Below are 23,548 nucleotides of genomic sequence, written 5' to 3'. Positions count from 1 at the left end.
TTCTTAGCCTCTATCTAGCTAATAATCTCTCTTCCAACTGTTAACCCTCCAGATACCTCAAATTCACATCCCACTTTTCACTGCCAGTCCCCTGCTCCAGCTCTTTTCCCCTCAGCTGCTACAGCCCTGTCACTGACCCCAGGCTATTGAACCTTAAGCAAGTCATAATCTCTCTGGGTCCAAATTTCCTCAACTGCATGATGAGAGTGTCGAATTAGATGATCCAAGAGGTCCATTTCATGTTGAGAATTCTATGATTTTATGAGATCCTTGACAACTGTTTGGAACTGAGAGTGTCTCTATTTCCTGTGTTCATCAGGGGGAAGTAAAGAAGGGGAGGGAGAAGGGAAGGCAGCTAGCTATAAATTTCTGGCATCTGAAGTTTGTGCTTTATATATTTCTCTCATAGAAATATTGCTCTGTGTGGTGGTTAGGACAGCTAGATGGTACAGTGGATAGAGTGTTGGGCCTGGAGTCCAGAAGACTCATCTTCCTGAGTTCAAATCTGGCCTCAGTCACTTAGATGCTATGTGACATTGGACAAGTCACTTAATCCTGTGTGCCTCAGCATCCTCATCTGTAAAATGAGCTGGAGAAGGAAATGGCAAGCCCCTCCAACATCTCTGCCAAGAAAACCCTAAATGAGGTCATGAAGAGTCAGACGCAATTGAAAACAGCTCAACAAGAACAATGATGGTGGCTAGGCTCTGTGATCCAATTGATATGATTTTATTTTTTAGTCATATTATATAGACCAATCAGGCTTTTGTGAGTTGGCCTCAGACTCCAAATGGCAGGGTACAATGGAAAGGATTCTGTATTTGGAATAAGAGTATCTGGGTTTGAATCCAGTTCTATCACAAAGCAGCTGTGTGACCTTGGCCATGTCCCTCCACATCTCTGTCTTGATTTCTGCTTCTCAGATGAGAGGGTCGAACTAGATATCCTCTAAGGCCCTTTCCAACTGTAGAGTGCTAGGAGTTGATGTGTTCTAGCCAGTCTTCAATGCTTGAATGGTATTATATTTTTACTAGCTTCTTGACTGAATTTATCTGAATTCTCTCACCTTGACCTTGAGCATTCCTTCAGAAATATTTTTTTCCACTGACTTACACCAAATTATCATGTTCCAGAGGTAGAAGGGACCTCAGAAGTCATCTAGCCCAACCTATAAGCTGGATGTATCTGAGAAGTGGTTTTCCAGTCTTGCCTTGTAGGCCTTTGGCAGGCAAGAGCACACTGCCTCCTCAGGCAGCCTGTCCCAACTTTGAAGAGCTCAAAATGTTAGGAAGTTTTTCCTTTCTGTCTCAACCACATCCATTTATTGCTCCTAGTTTTGCTTCCCGGGGCTAGGCCTCTCTTCCATTCTTCTGTGGGTAGCTAGGTGGTTCAGTGGATGAAGCTTTGGGCCTAGAGTCAGGAAAACAGGGTTTTGAGTCCTACCTCAAAAACTCATTAACTGTGTGGCCCTGGGCAAGTCATTTTACCTGTCTGCCTCAGTTTCTTCATCTGTAAAATGGTGATAATAATAGCAAACCCCCCACCTCCAGGGTTATTGTGACGATTAAACGAAATAAATATTTATAAAACACTTAGCAGTTCTCAGTCTGGTACACAGCCTGTTTCCTTCCTTTTCTTTCATTTGACAAGACTTCTAAATATTTAAGACAGCTGTCATGCCCCTTAAGTGTTTTCTTTTCCTTCACCTGATCTTCAGATGGCATGACCTCATGTGCCTTCACCATACCGATTGGCCTCTTCTGGTTACTTTCTGGTTTGCCAATGTTCTTCCTAAAATATAACACCCTAAATTGAACATGACACTCCAGATATGGCCTGAGCAGATCAGAGTATGATGGGACTATCACCTCCCTGATCCTGGAACATTGTGGCTTTCAATGCTGACCAATACAGCATTAGGTTTTCTGGCTTCTATAATCATTTCTATAGACTCCTAGTCAACCACACATGTGGCATTCCTAAATGACTGATCTTCAATAATTGAAAGATACTCTATAAATGCGTTCATGAGATCATTTGTTCCACGTGACTTTGCTCTCTTTTCCAATCTGTCTACTCCTTTACCTGTGAGACATCATCTTCATCAGGTAGGACCATAGATTTAAAACTGCAGGGAATCTCAGAGATCATCTCTTGAATACCCTTATTTTACAGCTACAAACCCAGATCCTCTGACTTGAAAGCTAAAACTCATTCTGCCTCGTTATACTACCTACCAAATGTGCTTGATATTTAATAAAATATCATTTCATGGTCCTAAACCATGGTGGCCTGAAAGAGTACTTTATAACAAGAGTGGCTTAAGCTTTAAGAGAATCTGGCTTAATGTGGTCAAGCAATACCACTGAGGCTGACTATCCCTCAAGTCAACAAGCATTTATTATGTATTTACTATGTACCAGGCACTGTGCTAAGTTCTAGAAATACAAATACAAGCAAAAAAAAGACAGTTCCTGCCCTCAAGAAGTTTACATTCTAATGAGGTAAGACAACACATAAAACAGAATTGAAAAGCGAGAGAGAGGCAAAGGAAGGTGCCCATATAGGAGCATGGTGCCAAAATCCAGGGAGAAAAGCATGGCTGGTGTGGACCCTTCTTCAAAGGGGAAGTTCTAGGAATTACTGATCAATGGGAGAAGAGTGCCATGTCAGTGGAGGGAAAAAGCAGCTAAAACATGTTGGTGAATTCCAGAGGATAAAGACATTGCCTCAGTCTTCTGCCCTTTTCTTAATGTAAAAAAAAAAGTTAATTAATAGGCATTTATTAAGCATCTACTACATGTCAGACACTGTGCTAGGTCAACTGCATAGCCCTTATAGTTTATAAAGCATTTTCTAAATGTTGCCTTCTTCAAACCTTATAACAATCCTGTGAGCCAGGGAAGGGAAGATAGTTCTACCTCAATTTTTCAGATAAGAAAACAAGTTCAGAAAGGTTTTGCAATTTACTGAGGTCACATTGCTTATGAGTGGCACAGCATAATTCCAACCCAGATATCTAGCTTCTGGTATTAGGTAGATTGGGTTTGTATCACTTCTTGGACTGGTGGGATTTCTAGTCCCCATGCCTCCAGAATCTCTTTTCTAGTCTTGTGTCTGGGTGTATTGGTGGCATCTCCTATCCTAGTTTCAGAAATTGTGGAAGGGTTTGGGTGTCTGTAATTCTACCTTTTTTTTTCTTATTGAGCACCCACTTTGGATAATGTTCTCTCTAACTCCTATGAGGAGCAATCATCTGAAATCATTATGTGTATATATACATATATATGTATACATGTACAATTTCACAGGGAAATTCACAGTCACCTTGACCGACAACCAATTGGTCACATGAACTACAGACAAAACCTTTTCTTGCCCCAGAGTTTGCCTGGTTTATGGACAGACATGATCTCATTGAAGGCTTACAACATCTTTATGTGGTAATTGTCAAGCTTCCTCACTTTAAAAATGAGAAATGAGAAGGTTAAAAGACTTGCCCAGGGTCACAGGTGCTAAGGTGATGATGCTAATGATTCTGTGATAAATGATATGTTATCCTTCTACTTAAAAGAAATTGTCTGGTTCAATAATTTTGAACCATGGTAAGTAAGTTCAATATTGACACGGGGAAGATTAGAGTCTAGGAGATAGATCCTGCTTCACACCAAACATGGAAAAAAATTCTCTTTTGGAACTGATTATTATTGTTACTGACAACAATACTCAAATGAATTTGTTATCTCATTGGTTTAGATTTTAGCGATGATGTAGACTGAACCCCATTCACATGAGGGTCTGTTGCATGTCCTCTCATAAGTTTGTCACAGTGGGCTCACCCATGGTGCTGGAATCCTGTCACTTAGAGGGCAATAGAATGACTTCAACACACAACAAATAAAGCTTTATGAAGAACTCACACAATGAAAGCATCAGTTCAGAAGTAGATGGAATATTGGACTAGACATTACAAAGATCTTGTTTTGAATTCTGCCTTGGCTACTTAATAACTGGGTGATCTTAAACAAATCATTTAAACTTACTTAAAGTTTCCTTAATCTGTAAAATGGGCATAGTAATAGCACCTATAGTCACAGTTGGAGGCAGTGTGACATTGGAATTTGGGCTAGATTTAAAGTCAGAGGACCAGAGTTCAAATTTTGGATCTTCTACTTCCTACCTGGATAATTTTGGATGAGTTATTAAACCTCTCTGGGCCTCAGTTTCCTCATCTATAAAATAAGAGGGTTGAACTAAATGACCTCCAAGATCCTTTCCAGCTCTAAATCTATAATCCTAAGGATAATAGAAACAAAGGGTTTTGCAAACTAAATTATATTAACGTGAGCTATCATTATCGAATAAATAAACAATTGCAAAAGAAGATGAGGGGGTCATGTGTTGAGATCAAGGAACAACATGTGGACAGTTCATGTACTCCACTGGTATCCTATAGATTTCAAGAAAAGGCAAAGTTAATAACAATGCTAATAATAACAACACATTTATATAACTTGCTAGTGCTTACAAATTACTTCCCTTACACAACAATCTAGTGAGGTATTTAGTAGATATGTCACTCTACCCATTTTTCAGATGAAGAAACTGAGACTCAGAAAAATTAGGTGATTTGCCCACAACTACTCAGCTAATAAAGGATCAAGATAGGATTTGGAACCCAATTTTCCTGACTTTGAATCCATATACTGTACTCACTAAGCCAACTGCTTCACAGTTTATTAAAAGATTAAACAGAAGTGAGAAAGACCATGACTAATCTTCTCCAGACATTCTCATAGGAAGACCTCACAGCTTATGGGTGGAAACTGTTATTGGAAGAGGACAACCAGAGCTAATTTCTGGCCCTATTGGTCTTAGCAGGCTGTCTCACAAAAGGCAGGAATCAGGAAAGATCTTTTCTCTCCTTTATACCTTAGAGTAGTGATTTTTAGCCTAATGTCTGTGAAATTTCTCTTGTTTAAAATATTTTGATAATTGTATTTTGACATAGTTTCCTTTATAGTACTATATATTTTATTTTATTCATTTAAAAACATTATTCTGAGGAGATATCCAGAAGCCTCACCAGTTTGCTAAAAGGATACAAGAAACAAAAAAGGGTTAATATCCCATGCTTTAGAGAAAAGTTGAAGAAAGAGGGCAATATATTCACCCTGTAAGAAAGAGGAAAATATATTCACCTTGTCACACTTGGGGACAAAATGACCTACCAATTGAGGTGGTCAAAGGAAGTTAGACTTATAGCCACAGATACATGCCCATATGCTGCTAATATTAAAAATTTCTCATTTATTTATTTTTAACATTCACTTTTGGTTAAATTTTGAATTCTCTCCCTCTTTCTTGCCCCTCCCCCACCCATTGAGAAGGCAAGAAATGTGATTATCAATCATATGCGTGAAATCATGCAAAACATATTTCCATACTGTGCTGCTAACTTTTACAGACACCAGTGAAAATGTATTTTTCCTATGTAGGACCAGAATACAGACAGTTAATGATTGTTTGAAGAAGACAGCCATACCCAAAGTAACCATATTGGCTTAGGAATCAGGAAAATGGAATTCTGATGCTGGCTGTATAAATGAAGAAAAATGATAACCTCTTTCTGACTTTATTTTCTCCACTTATGTAGGGAAAATCTTCTTTCATCCTGGAACATATGCATCAGGAATTTCCCTGCTCTCTCTAGAAGGTTTGATCTTTAAATTCTAGAATTTGGGATTATAAATTAAGAATGAATTCCTAATTTATTCTCTCACTGGAATGAGGGCTGAGTTGCAGAAGTTTAAAACTGAAGAGACTCGGTCAGTTTCTCTTACCAATTCCTTCATTTGGTGGCGAATACATCTTCCAGTGAATGATGAAGTAGCAATCCCGCATGTGCACTGAGGGGAAAAGAAACTCTTTGTACCGAACACATATGCCCCAAAGTGATTTACTAAAGATTATTCTTTCCAGCTGACTGGAGACACGACTCCAATTTGCATCCAGGTTGGGGTGATGATGTGATAGTTCTGTAGATTGGGGAGTTGTGGCAGTTCCAAAGATGGCTTCCCAGCTTTCCTTTCTTATACAGAAGTAGTCCATTGTCTATAAACATTCATTAAATGCCTGCTATGTACTTAAGTGCTAGGGATACAAATATGTAAAAATCAGTCTGTCCTCAAAGAGTTCACAATCTAATGGGGGAAGGCAAGGCACAAAAGAAAGCTGAAAAGTGAGGGGACCCCCACCAGAAAGCACCAAGTGCAGGACATGATGTTCGTGAAGTATTAGCCAAGCACAGCAATTGATGGCAAATGAAGAACTGAGAATTGTGAGCCCTCTATAAACATAGGCTCTGGGAGGAGTCTTTTGCTCTGCCCTTCAATCAGAGGAGAGGCAATTGAGGGTACTAAGTACCAAACCTGAAGTAACCTCCATGATGGTGATTTCTGGGCACTTTATTTTGGGATCCATATCTGACATATGTTTGAGATCTTTCCTCCTTTTGAAGGATTCCAAAATGGTGAGAGGTAAAGAGAAAGCTATTATCTGTTATCTCTGCTTTGAGATCTATGTTTTGGGACCTTTGAGCTAAGTAATTGCTTGAGGGGAAAGAAAGTAGGAGATTAGAATGTTTCCTGATTTACTCCAGGTTAGGTAAAGGTCATTTGGAAGGTCTTATCTATGATAACCTTGGTTTGGGCCCAGATGGATGCTATTCTTTGAGTTATAATTGGGAAATGAGGAGGAAAGGTCAACTGGTTTTCAGGGTGAGAGCAAAAGAAAACAAGAAATAATACTTATAGAATACTAACCAAATGATATGGGAATGAACCTTTCCAGGGAATTCAGGAGGAGTGACAGGAGGATAGTATTGGAATATATTCTCAAGTGAGAATCAAAGGCTTTATGGAAGTGTTTATGGTTTTTCTACCCTTGGGACTCTACAAAGGAAATTTATATTCCAAAGGGTAGAGGAAATAATCTTTTGATATACAAAGAATATAAGAAGAGGAAAAAACATTAATAATTAATATATCATTGAATAAATGTATGTGTGTACATGTATGTAGTATAGTAAGCAATGCTGATTCATTAACATTTCCCAAAGAGATGATGGCATTTGCTCCATTACACAATTCTAAGAGGCGTACATCCTTACATATGTTAGAGAAGATCACAGATGGTACCAAAGTGGGAATAGTCACCCAATGATTGGGGAATGGCTAAACAGCTATGGTATATGAATGTAATGGAACATTTCTATGCTATAAGAAATGATGAATATGATGAATATAGAGGAGCAGAGAAAAACTTACATGAACTAATGCAAAGGGAAGTAAGCAGATCCCAGAAAGCAACATACACACAGCCATGTAAATGGAAAGACAACTACCACAAAACAAGTGAGAATGAAGGCTGTACAATTATAAAGACCAAGCTTGGCCCCAGAGACATATGAAATGATATCTTCTTCCATTCCTTCCTGAGAGGGTAGAAAATGATCTAAAGGTGTCACTCATTGAAAATATTTTTAATGTATTGATTGCATTTGCTGATTTTTTTTTGTTTTCTTCTTCCTCTTTTCAAAAATCCTTTCTATAAGGGATAGCTCTTCAGAAGGACACAGGGGGAAATCTCGACAATGTAAAAATAATAGATATCCATAAAAATCTGCTTATAAAAAGATCACAAAACCAAAAATCAGATGCTATGGAATGAATTTTGGTAGTTAATATTAAATAGGATCTGCAAGGATTACTCTCAAGGCACTGCCCAGGAAGTCTCTCTCTGACTAAAAGGTCAGACTCCAGGATCACAATGCTTAGGGAATTCAAGCCCTATCCCCTCTTCCACAGAAAAACAATGTTTATGAACTATCCTCTTGTCCAGGTGGTCACATAGATGATTGTCTCGGCCATATAATCTTACAGGAAATCTCTCGCTGTTTTTGTTGCCACCATCTGTTGAGTTGAAAGATTCCATACATGTGGTCTCTCTTCTGGGCCACATGCAAGTCTACCTTGGCCAGGTGTTAGATCTTCAACAACTGCTCTTGGGAGAAGAAACTATGCATGTCCTATCACCAGTCTCACCAGTACAGGTTTACTCTACTGTACTTCAGTCTGGGGACACACACACACACACACTCACCCCCACCCCCTCAGCAGAGTCTTTCAGCTAGCTTTTAGAAAACACAAAGAAAAGCAACCTTGCCAATAAGTTCATCATCTGGGAATCTTAGCCAGTCTCATCTTGAGCTCACCATGAACTATCAGCAAGGCATTATTTGCCATGCTCACACTCCATGGGGAGGTACCCTTCAGCTATCTCCAAACAAGGGATGTCTTGTGATCTTACCAGGCTGGATTGAGGGAACTCATTAAATTGATCAAGTGTTCCTCTGATCAAACACCCCCTGATTAATTCAAACATTTATAAAGTAGCTATTATGTTCCAAATACTGTGAATGCAAAGACAGATAAGATATAGGTGTTGCTCTCAGGAAGCTTACAATCTGATGTGGGGGGAAGACATGCATATGAATGCAATAAAAGGGGCAGTGAGATAAATGCAAAGAAGAGGTTTAAGCTAAGTGTTATAAAAACTTAAAGGAAGATGAGATTACTGTGGGATGGCAAGCTCTTTGAGAGCAAAGACTATCTTTTGCCTTTTTTTATATCCCTAGCTCTAAGCACAATGCCTGAAACATACTAAACACTTAATAAATGTTTGTTGATTGACTGATTTATGGAGCTGGTATTAGGGGTTGAGAGGGGAGGCTCCACAAAGGGAGTGGCACCTGAATTACATCTTGAAGGAAGACAGGGACTTCCAAAAGTCTGATACGGAGCAAGGAGGAAGGAAATTCTTCCAAGGTATGAGCAAAGACTTAGGGATAGGATGGGAAATTGAGAGACAGAGAGACAGAGACAAAGAAAGGCAGACAGAGACAGGGAGAGGGAGTGAGGGAGGGAGAGAGAAGCACAGAGAGACAGAGTCAGAAATGCAGACAGAGAGAGACAAAAACAGAGAGACACAAAGAGACAGAGACAGAAAGAAACATGGACAAAAACAGAGAGAGTCAGAAAGAGACAGACACAGAGAGAGATGGAGAGGCTAAGACAGAGAGACAGAAACAGAGTTTTTGCGTCAAGGAATGATGTGATCATAGTGATGCATTATAAAGATTATTCCAAGCCATGGTGTGATGGATGGATTGGGGAAGGACAAGAGAGAAGGAAGGAAAACCAGTTAGGAGACTCTAGGAAAGAACAGATGTAGACCTGAACAAAAACGACTAGAGTGAGATTTGAAAGGATTAAAGAGAGATTTCAGAAATGTAATTGATAGAATTTTGCAACTGATCTTATATGGGGGAGGCTGCAAAGATGAAAGGAATGAGTCAAAGAAGGCATCGAGCTTACAAGCCCATAAAATTGAGATAATAGATCTTGCTCCAACAATTTGTCAGAGTTATTATAAGAATAATGTAATAGATATGTAAATGCTTTTCTAAAAAGATAAAAGTGTTAAACAAATCTTAGGCATAATTCTTATTATCAGTTTAAAAAACTTCTTTAGGTTATTGTCTGACATTCTTTGAGTGTCTCCTTTCAGACAACAGTGAACAACACATCTAAAACAATACTTGTGCCTAATGGCATCACAGATCCTGCTTATATGTGGGCCAAGAGGGAGCATCTGATGAATGGGTCAGCTTGTCTACTGGTTGACAGCGCCATTTGCAAAAGTTCAGAGAAGAATATTGATTTGATTTGCTTACTCTCCAGCTGCTTACTTATAGTACCTCATGCACTTTTCTGTCTTTCCTACTTTTATTCTTTTCGTATGTTTGGAATCATTCCCAACATATTCCCATCTCTGTAGGTTGAACTTGTACTTTGAAAGTGTTCTCAAGGACACAGCTGTGTCACTGACCTTGTGATACAGAGCCATCACAGCCCAGAGGGTTGATTTATTCTGTGCCTAAGACCTCAAGCAACTTTTTTTGTTGTTGTTCAGTTGTTTTTTAGTTGTTTCTGACTGTTTGTGACCCAATTTGGGGTTTTCTTGGCAAAGACATCACACTGGAATGGTTTGCCATTTTCTTCTCCAGGTAGTTTGACAGATGAGGAAACTGAGGCAAATGGGGACGTGACTTGTCCAGGGTCACACAGCTAGTGATAGTCTGAGGCCAGATTTGAACTCTTGAATGAGTCTTCCTGAGTCCAAGTCCAGTGTTCTATTCACTGTGCCACCTAGCTGCCCCAAGCAACTTACAGGATAGCCCAATATACAAAACCTTTGTCACAGAGTTGCACAACAGAGGGAATCACAAGGAAAGCCACTCAGGAACATCAAAGCCCCTGCAGCTTCATTCTTTTGCCATGAAAAGGATTCACTTAACTATTGTGCTCTCTCTTCTTCCAACATAATAAATTCTAAAGTCATAACAGAAAGTTTATTTTAGCAACACTATTTTATATATCTGGGCTTTCTTATTTTTTATGTGTTTTATGTGCAGCTAGGTGCTGCAGTGAATACAGTACTGGGCAAGGAGTCAGGAAGACCTGAGTTCAAATCTGACCTTAGATACTAGTTGTGTGACTCTGGGCATGTCACTTACCCCTGTTTGCCTCAATTTCCTCATTTGTTAAAAGAGCTGGAGAAGATAATTGTAAACCACTCCAGTATTTTTGCCAAGAAATTCCCAAATGGGATCACGAAGTATTGGATATGACTGTAACAATTGAACAACACCTTCAAAATGCATATCTCCTTAGAGTAGCAGGGAATTTGAAGCCTATATTAGAGCTATTATCAAAAGCAGATGCCTTCCTGCTCCCACGATTCAATTGTGCAACCTCTTGAATGCTGGTTATACCCTGGTTCCCTGAGGCAGAAGAAATGCCTCACATGGTACATTCTTTGTACCTCTATTATCACATTCAGTTTTGCATTATATCTATTTAAGTATGTGTTAAAGCTCCATTTGATGCAGGTAAAACATTTTATTCAGCTTTACATCTCCCCTAGTGGTTTAGTGTGGGTGATCTGCAAGGAGTAAGTAGTCAATAAGTGTTTGTTGAATTAGGGAGGATGTGTGTCATGGTGGAAGAAATACTGGATTTAGATTTGTTGTTTGTCCTTTGTTTTTTGCACAGGACCAATGACATTATGGAGTAATGTCTTGACTCGTGGATGAATAGGATTTAAATAAGGCAGGGTTGTACAAAGTCATCAACTTCATTGTCTTTTCCAGAGTCTCCAGAATCTAGTGCTGAGACGAAAGTCAGGATAACTGGTGATGGTCCAACATGCAGTAGATGACCTTGGTGTCTTCAGCATCTGACCAAGCTCTAAGTGTTCCACAGGGCCTGCTTCAGTTCCCTTCATGGCCATTGCAACAAACTGTTCTCAAAAGTCTACTCTATGGGGAGGTCTTCATATGCTTGGGGTAGACATCCCCTAACTCATCAATGGGTTTGAGGCCATTAGAGTTAGAGGATTTGTCAATACCTGTGTGACCTTGGACAAATCACTTCCCCTCTCTGGGCCTCGGTTTCTTCATTTGTAAAATAAGAAGTGTTGGACTAGATGGCCTCTGGTTATTTTTAGCTCTAAATCTGTAATCTATTTTTGCTGTAATCCAAATTTGAAACTAGAATTCTTTGAACTAGGTAGAGTGGGTACTGGACTCTGGAGACAAAATTTGAAGTTTGATGCGCACAAGAGATTAGATTTCTGTTTCGAGCAAGAATTGTGATGGAAAGTTTGCAGGGTGATAACTCAAATAATGACTTTCTGGCTTATTTCGCTACTCCTTCCAAAGTCCTAACCTGTCTCTGATTTATCTTCTGCACGTTTAAATGACTGTGACTCAGGAAGTGAGATCATAGGATTATAAGGTTAGAGGGAAGGTTTCCTTAGACATCATCTCATCCAGGTGCCTCAGTTTACAGATGAAGAACTTGAAAACCCAGGGGTTGAAATATCTTGCCTAAGGCCATTCAAATGGACAAAAACATCTTGTAGAGCTTGTCTCTTTATATTTATTTCAGAATTTTTAATGTTCTAAAGGGTAGTTTCTCTCTTTCTCTCAATGTCCAGGCCAGTAGAGTTCAATTATTGAACTAATCTTTGCAGAGTCCCATGTAAACACCAGCTGTTATGTGTTTATCTTGCTAAAACTGTCTGGACATAGAGGTACTTTTTACTTGCTTAAAAAATATACATTTTGACCCAAGAGGCCATCCATCACTTGATTAAGAGCAGTTTCATATTGTTATACTTGCAGACTGGTTTACCCAATATTACTGCTATAACCATTCCTTTGGAAGTTACTGAAATTTGCATCAGGAGATAAAAAGTGTTTGGCTTCAAGAGATAAATTCTGTTGCTGCCCGTGGGTATATAGATAATTGCAAATGCATGAAATTTTACAAACAAGTCTGGCCAGTTCAGCTGATGATATTCTTATCCAATTGATATCTACTAAATTGATGTGAGGACTGGAGTTATTTATGCACAGACCTCATCTCAGGACAATGATGGAACTGCCATATTATACAAACAAGAGCCACTATTACTAACGTAATTTCTTTTAGCAGCACCAGGGAGATATTTACTTGTGTGTCCACAAAACATTCATTCATTCATTCAGCAAATAATTATTAAGTATGTACTATGTTTAATGCTGATGAAATCATAGGTCCCTATTCCTCCACTGTTTAATGTGGTAGGCTTGGAGTGGTAAATAAGCTTTCAGTTCCCAGCTGGAAGCTTGCTTTGCCTTACAAAGAGATATAATCAACTTGATGGTTTGGATTAATTTGTTTTTATCTTTATGCCTAAGCATCTTTTATGGTGACAAGCACATAGTCAGTGCTTAATAAGTCGTTTTTGAATGGATGAACAGATCTAAGAATGATGGTAAGAATATTCATTCACTCAACAAAGATTTATTGGGGTCATTTGGTTTAAACTACACTAAAACAAGAATGCCCTTTATAACACACTGGACAAATGATCATCTAGTCTTTTCTTAAAGACCTCCAGTAAGAAGGAGTCCATTTCCATTTCACTTTGGAATAACTCTAATTTTAGAAAGTTTTCTTTACATCAAGGCTAAATTTTCCTTTTTGAAAATTATGCCCATTATTTCTAAATTTGTCCTCTGTAGCCAAGAACAAATTTAGCTCCTTGTCCAGAAGACAATCAGTCAAACATCTGAAAATAGGTATCATGTTCCCCTGAATCTTCTGTTCTACAGGCTAACCACCCCTACATCCTTCACTTGCTCCTTGTGTGGCCTGATAGCAAGGCCTTTTCCCCTCCTAGACACGCTCCTCTATATTCTCTCCAATTTTTCATTCATTCATTCAATTCAATAAACATTTATTAAACACCTACTCTGTGCAAGGGACTGGTTGGGATATGAAGACAGAAAGTGAGACAGCCCTTGACCTTGAGGAGTTTATATACTTTTGGAACTTAGCTTTTCAATGTCCTTCCTAAAATGTATCTCCCAGTCCTATGTGCCAAGTGTTAGAGCCTGAGGGAGATACAAAAATGAGTAAGTTGTCGTCCTAGCCCTCAAGACATTTATAGTCCAATAGGGGAGATAATATATACAGAGATATACTGAATGCAAATTAGTTTCCTTCTATTGGAAGTCTTTGCTAAAAATCTCCCTTGTTGTTAGTGTTTTCTCCTTCCTCAAATTATATTGTATTTATATGTTTCCATGTTGTAAATACTCCAGTAGAATGAGGGCAGGGACTGATTCCTTTTTGTCCTTGTATTCCATATAATATTGTTGTTATTCAGTCCTTGAGTTGTGTCCTAGTCTTTGTGACCCCAACCATGCTGTCCATGGGGTTATCCTGACAAGGGTACTGGCATGGTTTGCTATTTTCTTCTCCAGTAGATTAAGGCAAAAAGAGGTTAAATGACTTGCCCAGGGTTACACAGCTAGTAAATGTCTGAGGCTGAATTTGAACTCAGGTCTTCCTGATTCCAGTCCTAGTGCTCTATCCACTGAGCCATCTAGCTGCCCCTACAACATAGTGGGTGCTTAATTGACATTCAGTTGAATTAAAGTGCATAAAAGGAGTAGAGAGTGGGAGTTTGGATGTAGGAGAAATGATCACCAGTATGGGCATCAGAGGACACTAAACAGAATGGGGAAGGGATGAGGATCCATGTTCTGTGAAGGTGAGTTGAATGAGGGCTTCACGGAGTAAGTGGCATTTAGACCAGGTTTTGAAGGACACATAGGATGGAAATAGGGAGACAGTGAGAAAGTGAGGGAAACACTCATTACCAGGTTCAGGAATATCATAGGCAAAGCTATGGAGGCAGGAAAGTATGAAACTGCCTTGCCGATGAGTAATGATAAATAGTCCAATTTAGCTAGTGTGTAGGGAAGTTAAAGGGGCATGGTGAGAGAGAAAACTGGAAAGGTAAGTTGGAGCCTGCTGTGGATGGTCCTTCTATGCTAACAATTGGGATGTGATCGATTAGTGGTGTGGAAAGAATACTCAGAGGGAGCTGGGAAACGAGTTCTAATCATGGCTTTGCTCTTGAGTGTCTGTGGGACAACAGATGAGTCACTTAATTCCTTCAGGGCTCAATTTTCTCCTCTGAAAATGATGCCACATGATCTCTAAGGTCCCTTTTAGATCTAAAATTCCATGATTCTATTTTTTTTTCCATGAGAAATGCTTTTGGTTCTTTTGTTTGGGGAAAAATATCCCTCTTCCATTTTTGAAAAAAAAAAAAAGAAATTGTGTGACCATCAGCAATGAATGAGAAATTAATTCCATTAGCATTTACAAAAATCTCAATGGCAATATTTCCTGAACAATGGCTCCCATTGAAGGCCTGAGTGCAGCCATTGTGCTTTCTGCCAGTTAGACAGACACCACTTTATTCTTAGCAGCTGTGCTCCCTAATTGGGAAAGGGTCTAGTCCAGAAATGATAAAAGGAAATCACAACCCTGGGCTGAGAATGAGGCCAGAGCCTAGATCCTGCTTCAGCCTTCCCAATTCTTTCTTTGGTTTTGAGTTTGGTGGGGTTTTTGTTTTTGTTTTTTTTTTTGATTCAAGGAATTTGTCCCTGAGAGAGGTTACTGTGCAATGGCTTGCATTTTTGGCTTGCGTGTTTTATATTTCATGTTTGAAGTTGTGTTTATCAGGAACAGAGGTCAAAAGGTTTTAATTGACAGAGCTGGTCTTTCAGCACAGCAGCTGGTGTCAGGAATCTTTCAGCAGCGCTCAGGACTAAGAACACACTTGCATTTTCACAGAGTCATCATTTCAGAGCTGGAAGGGATAATTTAATCCAATTCAACTCAACACAGCTCCATGAACATTTATTAAATGCCTTCTATGTGCTAGGCACTAATGATAAAGTAAAAAACAAAATTGTTCCTGCCCTCAAGAAACTTAAATTCTACTGGGGGGAAAACATGCACACATATTAGTAAATAACAGTGTAATGAGTTGAGAAGGCCATATGGAAAACTTTCCTTCCTGATTCTTTCCAACATTATGTCTAGCTCAATGCGTGGGTGCTTTAGGGGTGACAAAGAGCCTGACTGCTTTTGACCACGTGCAACTTATGATTGAAAGCATATGATTTGAGATGAGGAAGCAATCCTCTCATTGATCACAAAGTAGGAAGAGCTGATTACTCAGTAGTGGACCTTTACACATGCCCCATTCAATCCTCAGTTATAACAAATCATTTGTCTATCTATCCATCTATCTATCCATCCATCCATCTATCTGTCTATCTATCTATCTGTCTATCTATCTATCTATCTATAACTATATGTATAGACTCTGTGGCTGTTATTGTTGTTCAGTTGTTTTCAGTTGTGTCAGACTCTTCATGACCCCCTTTGGGGTTTTCTTGGCAAAGATACTGGAGTGGTATGCCATTTCCTTCTCTAGTTCATTTTACAGATGAAGAAACTGAGGCAAACAAGGTTGAGTGACTTGCCAAGGGTCACAGAGCTAGTAAATATCTGAGGCTAGATTTGAAATCACAAAAATGAGTTTTCCTGACTTCAAGACCAGTACTGTATCCATTATGCCACCTAGCTGTCCTATCTATATATCTATACATATGTGTGCATATATAACATATATACATATATATTATATACACACATACATATCACATATATGTATACAAATATAGTCAATCTTCAACATTCAGGTGTTTAATTTTTGCTGCTTCAAGCATACTCATGATTTTATTAGTAACCTCATTTTCACTTTTGTGTTGGCAACTGTACACGTTCACGGCTATGCCCTTTGGAGGAAAAAAATGAGTAGCCTAACGTGTGTAAGTTTGTGGAGCAGCCATACACCAAGACCCTTTAGGATATCGAACAGCCCACGAAGCAGATGTTACTGATGAACTATTTCAAGCTGGTGTGTCCTTCACAATCTCCAATGCCACCTACCAGCTGTTATGGACAGTGTCAGGGGTGATGTCTAGACCTTACCAGTCTTGGCATCTTTTTACAGTAGTGACAAAAGTCCCAGCAACCTCTTCCTTGGTTTTCAGATGGCAGCCAAAGTATAGAAGTTTACAGCAATATAGTGTACAGTTATAATGCTCTTACATCGCCATTCAACACAATGGAAGGTAAGATTCAGCTTAAAAAATGTTTTAGTTTAAAAAAATTATTTGCTGTATGGTATTTATGGTACTATAGATTTCATGTGTTATGAAAACTGCTAAAGGTCACAGAATTCTAGGGAATTACCAGTGAGAAAAATTGTTTCTCATGTTACCAATTTTATTTTGCATAGTGTATTTTATGGATTATTTCATGGCTACTGTGTTAGGAAAAATGCATGTTATCCTAATTTATGTTTTGTTATAAAGAATTGTATGTGGAAAAGTGTGTTTTCAGCAATCTCTAGTGAAAGATTATAGTTTTTGGCAGTCATGGAAACCTAACTCCTTATTTCTCCTAGGTTCAATGGGTCAGCATTCGAGGTTTTGACTTCCATGCTGTTTTTTAGGAGTGTTATCCCCACCAAAGTTGAGGATTGACTGTATACATAAACATATATATAATTTCAAATTAATGGGGGGCACTAATAGCTAGGGGTATAGAGGGATTTAAGTGTAATGAAGGTCTAGTCCTAACAGCATACACAGGGGTAACATGGGAAACCCTGGGGGATATGCTTCCAGAAATCTGTGATGATATGGCTGCACTTCATAGCATGCTCAGGCATTCTGTAATCTGTTTCCTGTCCACTTGCTGCACGGTGATGAAAAGGCCATTTGTAATTCTCTTAAGATGATACTGAATGTGTATATAAAGGGTATTAGCCATTCAAGTCTATCCTCTTTTTCTTTTTTTGTGGAGATGAAGCTCTTGTTCAAGGAAAAGAGAGAACATTAGTAATCCAGGCTATTCTCTTTACTCAGGTTAACCTGTGGCTATGGGGATGGTGTCTGTGTTCTCCTCTCTATACTTTTCTCTTAGGTAAAGTAGTATCATGGGTGGCTTCAACCTTCTGATCTTCCAAAGGTAGGAAAAGCAAGGCCCCAGAGGTCCAGGAACTATGTTCTGTACCAGAATTTTCTGGCAGCTAAGCCTGGTGAGCCCACACAGTCCTGAGGAATGATCTAGCAATGAATTGACACCAAGATGCTGTGTTCCAAAAGCAAGACAACAATTTGTTCAGGGGCAATGCTTCATTTGAAGTGAAGTTGGTGGAGTAACTGTGTTATGATTTTAGCAACCATGCTATGTTTGAGCCCACTTGCTCCAAGGACTAGAAGGAGAGAGTATCACTGTTAAGAGGTGGTATAATAGTGCTTTGGTTCTTGTTATATTCATCAATTCTCATTTATTAAGCACCTACTATGTACCAGTCACTGTGCTAAGTGCTTTTTAGTAAAATTCCTTTACAAAGCTAATTGATATTAACTGGTAAAATGATGTTGAGGTTCCAATCACTGGGTTCATCAATGATATAATCAAATAGACAACAAGTATTTATTAAATACTCTGTGCCAGGTGCTATGTTAAGGGATAAAATGAAGGAAGAAAAAATGGTCCCTGCCCTCAAGGAGTTTACATTCTAATGTAGGAGAAAACATGGAAAAACTAAGTATAAATACATACATACATACATACATGCATATAACATATACACACATATACAGTATAAAATGGAAAGATATTAACTGAAACTAATTGATGTTGGAAAGAGTGCACTTGATTGGGGATTTGAATGACTAGTATTAGAAATCATGCCTCAACTCCTTGGGGTTTCCCCTAGAACTTGAGGGGAGATTTAGCTAGCCACCCTCTGGGGACCTGTCATGTTACTGTGAGTGACCTGGGATGGGGACCTATAACTAGGCTACATATAAATTTGATACAACTCAAAAAAGTATTTGTAAAGTGCCTGCCATGTGCCAGACACTATTCTAGATGCTGAAGACATGAAGAAAAAAAGAAATATTTCTTTCACTCAAGGAACCTTTATTCTAATGGAGAACACTGAAACCCAGAGAGAGGAAAATGTATTTTAGTAGAGTCTAGACTTTGACCTAGGTCTTCTGATTCATATCTACTGTTCTTTCTATCATAGAGAATTTTACAGCTACAAGAGACATTAGATGTCATGTAATCCAATTCTCTATCTAATGGACTGATACTGTCTCACATCCTTCAAAAGTTGATAATTTACCCTCTTCTTGGATATTGCCAATATCAGGGAACTCATTGCTGTTTGAAGCAATTCACCATGTTTTTGAGATCCCTCTAAATTTTAGAAGGTTCTGTATTATATTGAGCCAGTCTGTCTATGTGTAACGTCCACCCATTAGACTGGGTTCTGACCTTTGTGGCCAAGCAAAACACATTTATTTTCCACATGACAATTCTTTATGTATTTGGCAATTCTTTTGTCCTACGAAAGTCTTCTTTTCTCCAAGCTATTAATTCTGTAGGTCATTCAAATGATCCTAAGAGACCTTCCCACCCTGATCAAGGATCTCTGAATTTTTTCAGTTTCTAATTAATTTTGAAGCAAGGAAAAAATGTAAGAGAAGACTAATTTTTTAATCAAGAAACTCATTCTGAGAGTAATTGGTTTTCTACTTTCCTATCCCCCCCCTCCAAAAAAAATAACAAACAACAAATACTTCCTATTAAGAGTAGGATGGCATCTGAGCTCCCACTGGGCTTGTGAAAATGGTCCATTGGTTTTTGTTCTGGCAAATTAACAAACAAAAAGGGACAATTTCTATGTCATTTGGTATTGTCCACTCTCCTGCCCATCCAGGACGCTGAGTTAGTTCTTCCCAAAGCCTTTTTTAAGTTTCTGGCTGACTTCCTGACCAAGTGGAAAGGATGGTTGGGGGACCCCAAGGAATCAACTAGGGATTTTTTAAAAGTTCTTGAGGATGTCATCATTCCTCATTTTGTTTTCCTTAACTTCTCTTCCCTCTTGAATTCAGCAGCAAACTGCAGATCTAAATGGAAGCTTTGGCTGAAGATGTAAAGAGGAGAATCCAATGCTTTTTATAGTGGGAAAAGATGTTAGAGATCATCTAACCCCATCCCTATACTTTATAGATGGCAAAGCCAGAGAGATGCAAAGTAATGGGTTTAAAGTCACATAGATAGTTAGTGGCAAAGGGAGAGAGGGTCTGCTGCAGGGCAGTGGTGCCAGACTCAGTTGGGAGTGGGGCCCACTATACTATACATAAGGATCCCTGCAGGCCAGAAATTGACTTAGAAAACAACATATATTTATGCATTTCCTTTTTTTTTATTAACACATCACACATTAAAATCAGATAGGAGCTACATTTTAATTTGACTTGAGATGTGCCCAGGAGAGTTGTGGGCTGTGTGCCACATGTATTTGACACTTCTGGTGTAGTGGAAGGAGCAATGGATCTTGTGGGGCCTGGGTGTGGACTGTAGCTCTGTTGGGATTCCATCTCCTTCCTCTCTCTTTCCTCAGGCTGTCCATCCCTCCTGGAATGCCCTCCTTTTTCACATCCACAGCTTGGAATCCCTAGAGTCATTCCAAGTGTGCCTCAAATGCCACCTCAAGGCCTTTACTTATTCTTGTGCCCCCTTAGTCTCCATCCCCAGAAATTACTTTGTGTGTATATATATATATTTATGACATTTATTTATCCATGTAAATGTTGTTTCTTTCCCCCTCTCAGTAGAATGTAGACTCCTTGAGGAGTTCATTAAAGCAGTGGTATACCTAGTGTATCTGACACTCAGAATGTATCACTTTTTAAAACCTTCCCCCTTTATACAACAAAATTACTTTCAGTAATAATCATGAAATGAAAAATAATAATAGCCAGAAAAGAAAATTTTTTAATTGAACTGTATATATATAATCATGCCAATAAGAAATTTAATAATACAAAGTTCTAGTATAAAAGGAAAAAGTAATAGTTAAAAGTTTATAAATACACTATTTTTTTTTTAAAAAAGGGACAAGGAAGCCTTATATCTACATATTTGTCTGTCACAATAATGAATAATATTACCATTTCTGTTTTTGAACCTTAACTTCTGCAAATTTGTAAATGACTTTGTCAAAATTAATGTTCATATATTCATGTTCCATAGAGAATATAGCCACATTGGCAACCTATCTTTGCTCATAGTTGATTAAAGAATACTTTTTATTTAAGTTTGAAAAGTTTCCTTCCCATGAAGCCACAGATTTATGTGGTTAGGAAAAGTCTTAAACATGAAGAAAAGATTGGCAGAGATTCATAAAAATCCCATTTCATGAGTGAATTTTAATAAAACTGAAATTCTGCAAAGAATACAATTTAAGCGACTACTAAATCACATCACTGGTGTATATAATTTTATTTGACTCATTCTTTAGTTTTAAAGTAATTAATGATTAAGACAAACAGAAATGTCAATTTTAAAGTAATCAAATTCAGTACAACATTTCATGTATGGATTAAAATTTGCCCATATGAAACAAAAGTATCACACTTCTCACTTTGTAGTATTTCAGTATTATAAATTTTAAACAAAAATGGAAATTCTCAGTGGTCATATAGAATGACAGAATTGAAGTAACTTAATTCTCTTTCTTCATCTTTATGAGCATTGTGCTATCATTGTTTATCTTGAATCTACTTATTAAAAGCAGGAGTAAGGGGGTTAGAGACATGAACTGCACCTAAAATTAGTGTCAATGATTCTGAACTTCCAAAAACTTACTCTCTAAACAAACACATGTACCTGAGTCTGTGTGTATTAGGAGTCAATAGAGGAAATTCAATAGTGGCCTAGAACTTAGATCAACAGAAGGATTTTTTGGGGGGTAGAGTAATTTATAACTGACAATATTTAGAATTACTAGAATATGGTGATAATAAAAAGGAAAGCAATTTTAAGCTGGTTTTATTATCATTTTAAAATTCTCTACAGACATCATTACTGCTTGTACCCATGGTGGTCTGCTCCCACCTCCCTGCTCTTGTTATGCCAAAGGGGCTATGATTATTTTGTTTTCAAATTTGTACCCTTAGCATCTAACACAAGATCTAGTATGTAGTAAATGCTTAATATATGCATGTTGGATTGAATTGAAACTGTAAAACAAAGGGGTTGGGTTACATGATCTCTAGGATCCATCCTGGCTCAAAATCCTTCACTGAATTATTTTTAAAAGATAATTTTATGTTTTTATGCTCTCTTCATTTTCAAATATATCCTACTTCCCTAGTGAACTATACCTTGTAACAAAGAAGAAAAGAGAGAGAAAAAACCCAACTAATCAATACGTTGACTAGATTTGACTCTCTGCCTTTCCCCTATTCACTTCTCTCTATTTCTGTCTTTGCCTCTCTCTCTTCCCCTCTCTCCTTCTCCCCTCTCTCTTTCTCTGTCTCTCATATATGTTTACTTATGTATGCAGGTGCATAAATATGTGCATATATACAAACATGTGCATTATGTATGTATACACAAGTATGTATGTATATACTTGCACACAATATATGGATACACCCACATACATATGTGTTGTATATATCTACACACATAAATATGTGTGTATACAAGTGCACATACATGTGTGTATGTATGTGTGCTCATGCATATAAAAACATAGGAGATTATCTATGTACATATTTGTAATAATATACACATGCATATATATTGTGCATGTCAATTAATAAACATTTATTAAGTATCTACTATGTGCCAGGCACTGTGTTAAGCATTGGGGATACAAAAAGAGGCAAAAGACAGTCCCTACCCTCAAAGAGCTTACAATCTAACGGGGGCAACAACATGTAAGCAAATATAAACAAAGCGAGCTATATACAGGATAAATAGAAAATAATTTAAAAAGGAAGGTACTAGAATTAAGAGGGGTTAGGGAAGGATTCCTGGAGAAGGTGGGATTTTATAGTTGGGACTGAAAGGAAGTCAGGGAGGTCAGTAGTTAGAGCAGAGGAGGGAGAGCATTCCAGGCATGAGAGACTGAAAAAATGCCTGGAGCAGAGAGAATGAGGGTCTTGTTCATGAAATAGCCAAGAGTCCAGTGTCACTGGAACAGAGAGTATGTGTCAAGAGTAAGGTGTAAGAAGACTGAAAAGGTAGGAAGTGGCTAGTTATGAATGCCTTTGAATGTCAAACAGAGCATTTTGTATTTGCTCCAGGAAGCAATAGGAAGTTACTGGAGTTTATGGAGGGGAGAGGGATAAGATCAGACTTGTGTTTTAGGAAAATCACTTCAGCAGCTGAATGCTGGATGGACTGGAGCAGGGAGAGACTTGTGGCAGGCAGACCCACCAGTAGGCTATTGCAATAATCAAGACATGAGGTGATGAGGGCCTGTACCAAAGTGATGTCAATGTCATAGAGAGGAGGGGGCATATTTGAGAGATGTTCCAAATGTAAAATTGGCAGGCTTTTCCAACAGCTTGGATATGGGGGTGAGAGATGGTAAGGAATGTAGGATAACTCTTAGGTTGTAAGCCTGAAGGACTAGGAGGTTGGTGTTGCCCTCTATAGCAATAAAGAAGGTAGAAGGCAGGGGGAGGGTTTATATACTTATAAGATTATAAGTTCTCTTTTGAACATATTGTGTTTCAGATGTCTACTGGACATCCAGTTTGAGATGTTTGAAAAGCATTTGGAGATGAAAGATTGGTGGTGAACAGAGAGCTTGGGGCAGGATAGGTAGATCTGAGAATCATCAACATAGAGATGGTAATTAAATCCATGGGTGCTAATGAGATCTCCAAGTGAAGTAGTAATAAAGGGAAAGGAGAAGAGGACCCAGGACAGAACCCTGAGGGACATCTATCATGTGTGACCTGCGTGAGAATCCAGCAAAGGAAACAGAGAAGGAGCAGTCATGTAGGTAGGAGAAGCAGGAGAAAGTGGTGTCCTGGAAACCTAGAGAGAAGAGAGTATCAAGGAGGAGAGAGTGATCAACAATGTCAAAGCCTGCAGAGAGGCCGAGGAGAATGAGGATT

The sequence above is a fragment of the Vombatus ursinus genome, unplaced genomic scaffold, assembly GCF_900497805.2.
Source record: "Vombatus ursinus unplaced genomic scaffold, bare-nosed wombat genome assembly UNPS02010284.1, whole genome shotgun sequence".
NCBI lineage: Eukaryota > Metazoa > Chordata > Mammalia > Diprotodontia > Vombatidae > Vombatus > Vombatus ursinus.
This window is presented reverse-complemented; position numbering follows the sequence as displayed.